We start from the raw sequence: 4,552 nt of genomic DNA, 5'->3' as shown, positions 1-4,552 counted from the left end.
CTACACCCAATCCCTATCTCTGTAACCTCCTCCAGCCCCTACACCCCTCCCTATCTCTGTAACCTCCTCCAGCCCCTACACACCTCCGTATCTCTGGAACCTCCTCCAGCCCCTATAACCCCTCCCTATCTCTGTAACCTTGTCCAGCCCCTACACCCCTCCCTATCTCTGTAACCTCCTCCAGCCCCTACACCCCTCCCTATCTCTGTAACCTCCTCCAGCCCCTACACCCCTCCCTATCTCTGTAAACTCCTCCAGCCCCTACACCCCTCCCTATCTCTGTAACCACCTCCAGCCCCGACACCCCTCCCTATCTCTGTAACCGCCTCCAGCCCCTACACCCCTCCCTGTCTCTGTAACCTCCTCCAGCACATACACCCCTCCGCATCTCAGTAACCTTCTCCAGTCCCTACAACCCTCCTTATCGCTACAACCTCCTCCAGCCCCTACACCCCTCCCTATTTCAGTAACCTCCACCAGCTCCTACAACCCGCCTCATCTCTCTAACCTCCTCCAGCCCCTACAACCCGCCCCATCTCTGTAACCCGTTCCAGCCCCTACACTCCTCCCTATCTCTGTAACCTCCGCCAGCCCCTACACCCCTCCTTATCTCTGTAACCTCCTCCAGCCCCTACACCTCTCCCTATCTCTGTAACCTCCTCCAGCCCTGAGACCCCTCCCTATATCTGTAACCTCCTCCAGCCCCTACACCCCTCCCTATCTCTATAACCTCCTCCAACCCCTACAGCCCCTCCCTATCTCTGTAACCTTCTCCAGCCCCTACACCCCTTCCTTTCTCTGTAACCTCCTCCAGCCCCTACACCCCTCCCTATCTCTGTAACCTCCTCCAGCCCCTACACCCCTCCCTATCTCTGTAACCTCCTCCAGCCCCTACACCCCTCCCTATCTCTGTAACCTCCTCCAGCCCCTACACCCCTCCCTATCTCTGTAACCTCCTCCAGCCCCTACACCCCTCCCTATCTCTGTAACCTCCTCCAGCCCCTACACCCCTCCCTATCTCTGTACCCTCCTCCAGCCCCTACACCCCTCCCTATCTCTGTAACCCCCTCCAGCCCCTACACCCCTCCCTATCTCTGTACCCTCCTCCAGCCCCTACACCCCTCCCTATCTCTGTAACCCCCTCCAGCCCCTACACCCCTCCCTATCTCTGTAACATCCTCCAGCCCCTACACCCCTCCCTATCTCTATAACCTCCTCCAACCCCTACAGCCCCTCCCTATCTCTGTAACCTTCTCCAGCCCCTACACCCCTTCCTTTCTCTGTAACCTCCTCCAGCCCCTACACCCCTCCCTATCTCTGTAACCTCCTCCAGCCCCTACACCCCTCCCTATCTCTGTAACCTCCTCCAGCCCCTACACCCCTCCCTATCTCTGTAACCTCCACCAGCCCCAACACCCCTCCCTATCTCTGTAACCTCCTCCAGCCCCTACACCCCTCCCTATCTGTGTAACCTCCACCAGCCCCTACACCCCTCCCTATCTCTGTAACCTCCCCCAGCCCCTACAACCCCTCCCTATCTCTGTAACCTCCTCCAGCCCCTACACCCCTCCCTATCTCTGTAACCTCCTCCAGCCCCTACACCCCCTCCCTATCTCTGTAACCTCCTCCAGCCCCTACACCCCTCCCTATCTCTGTAACCTCCTCCAGCCCCTACACCCCTCCCTATCTCTGTAACCTCCTCCAGCCCCTACACCCCTCCCTATCTCTGTAACCTCCACCAGCCCCAACACCCCTCCCTATCTCTGTAACCTCCTCCAGCCCCTACACCCCTCCCTATCTGTGTAACCTCCACCAGCCCCTACACCCCTCCCTATCTCTGTAACCTCCCCCAGCCCCTACACCCCTCCCCATCTCTGTAACCTCCTCCAGCCCCTACACCCCCTCCCTATCTCTGTAACCTCCTCCAGCCCTCTACACCCCTCCCTATCTCTGTAACCTCCTCCAGCCCCTACACCCCTCCCTATCTGTGTAACCTCCACCAGCCCCTACACCCCTCCCTATCTCTGTAACCTCCCCCAGCCCCTACACCCCTCCCCATCTCTGTAACCTCCTCCAGCCCCTACACCCCCTCCCTATCTCTGTAACCTCCTCCAGCCCCTACACCCCTCCCTATCTCTGTAACCTCCTCCAGCCCCTACACCCCTCCCTATCTCTGTAACCTCCTCCAGCCCCTACACCCCTCCCTATCTCTGTAACCTCCACCAGCCCCAACACCCCTCCCTATCTCTGTAACCTCCTCCAGCCCCTACACCCCTCCCTATCTGTGTAACCTCCACCAGCCCCTACACCCCTCCCTATCTCTGTAACCTCCCCCAGCCCCTACACCCCTCCCCATCTCTGTAACCTCCTCCAGCCCCTACACCCCCTCCCTATCTCTGTAACCTCCTCCAGCCCTCTACACCCCTCCCTATCTCTGTAACCTCCTCCAGCCCCTACACCCCTCCCTATCTCTGTAACCTCCTCCAGCCCCTACACCCCTCCCTATCTCTGTAACCTCCTCCAGCCCCTACACCCCTCCCTATCTCTGTAACCTCCTCCAGCCCCTACACCCCTCCCTATCTCTGTAACCTCCTCCAGCCCCTACACCCCTCCCTATCTCTGATTTGGAATGGGGTGTTGTGACAGACTGCAAAATTCCCAGGACTGAATTTTCACACAACACCAGGAGGTGGCGGTGTTCTCCACAATTGTCAACGACATCATTAACACTCTGACAGTGCGGCACTCCCTCAGCACTGACCCTCTGACAGTGCGGCACTCCCTCAGCACTGACCCTCTGACAGTGCGGCACTCCCTCAGCACTGACCCTCTGACAGTGCGGCACTCCCTCAGCACTGACCCTCTGACAGTGCGGCACTCCCTCAGCACTGACCCTCTGACAGTGCGGCACTCCCTCAGCACTGACCCTCTGACAGTGCGGCACTCCCTCAGCACTGACCCTCTGACAGTGCGGCACTCCCTCAGCACTGACCCTCTGACAGTGCGGCACTCCCTCAGTACTGACCCTCTGACAGTGCGGCACTCCCTCAGCACTGACCCTCTGACAGTGCGGCACTCCCTCAGCACTGACCCTCTGACAGTGCGGCACTCCCTCAGCACTGACCCTCTGACAGTGCGGCACTCCCTCAGCACTGACCCTCTGACAGTGCGGCACTCCCTCAGCACTGACCCTCTGACAGTGCGGCACTCCCTCAGCACTGACCCTCTGACAGTGCGGCACTCCCTCAGCACTGACCCTCTGACAGTGCGGCACTTAGTGTAGCATTGGCGAGTTGTTGCTCCCACTGTCCTGGGTGTTGGTGAGTTCTCAGAGGCAGTCCTGTTGGCAGGTTCTGGTCTCCTCAGTTGAGCAGGGAGGGACTGGCATTGGAAAGGGATTAGAGAGGGATCCGCTCGCTGATTCCTGCAATGAAGAGGTTTGTCCATCGTGGAAAGGTTGAGCAGAGTCGGGGGGCGTGTTCCTATTGGGAGTTTGGAAGAATGAGAGGTGATCTTATTGAAAGGTATCAGATCCTGAGGGAGGTTTTCGACAGGGTGATGAGGGGATGCTCTCCTCCTGGCCCCATGGGGGTGCCGGGGAATCCAGAACGATAAGGCACAGTTTGAGAATGAGGGTCTCCCACTGAGGATGGTGACGAGGTGGGGTCTTTCCTCCAGAGTCTTTGCTTTTGATTTGATTAATTATTGTCACATGTATCAGTAGACAGTGAAAAGTATTGTTCCTTGCGCGCTATACAGACAAAGCATACCGTTCATAGAGAAGGAAAGGAGAGAGTGCAGAGTGTAGCGTTACAGTCATAGCTAGGGTGTGGAGAAAGATCAACTTAATGCGAGGTAGGTCCATTCAAAAGCAGCAGGGAAGAAGCAGTTCTTGAGTCGGTCGGTACGTGACCTCAGACTTTTGTATCTTTTCCCCGACGGAAGAAGGTGGAAGAGAGAATGTCCGGGGTGCGTGGGGGTCCTTGATTATGCCGGCTGCTTTTCCCGAGGCAGCGGGAAGTGTAGACAGAGTCAATGGATGGGAGGCTGGTTTGCGTGATGGGACTGGGCTACATTCACGACCCTTTGTAGTTCCTTGCGGTCTTGGGCAGAGCAGGAGCCCAGACCAAGCTGTGATACACCCAGAAAGAATGCTTTCCATGGAGTATCTGTAAAAGTTGGTGAGAGTCGTAGCTGACATGCCAAATTTGTGTCAAATGAGTGTGTGGAGTTCTCTCTCTCAGAGAGAATGGACGGGGACTTCAGCTCACTGGATATATTCAAGGACAATATTTTTCACCAACAAGGAGGCTCGAGGAAAGCTGGGTGACAGGGAGGGGGAGGTCAGGAGATTGGGAATGAGGCCTCATTCAGATCACAGCTTGGTATGGCTCCTGGACCCCCCCTGCCGACACTATAGTTAAGAAAGCCCACCAACGCCTCTACTTTCTCAGAAGACTAAGGAAATTTGTCATGTCAGCCACGACTCTCACCAACTTTTACAGATGCTCCATAGAAAGCATTCTTTCTGGTTGTATCACAGCTTGGTCTG

This window comes from Mustelus asterias, unplaced genomic scaffold (genome assembly GCF_964213995.1).
Source record: "Mustelus asterias unplaced genomic scaffold, sMusAst1.hap1.1 HAP1_SCAFFOLD_395, whole genome shotgun sequence".
NCBI lineage: Eukaryota > Metazoa > Chordata > Chondrichthyes > Carcharhiniformes > Triakidae > Mustelus > Mustelus asterias.
This window is presented reverse-complemented; position numbering follows the sequence as displayed.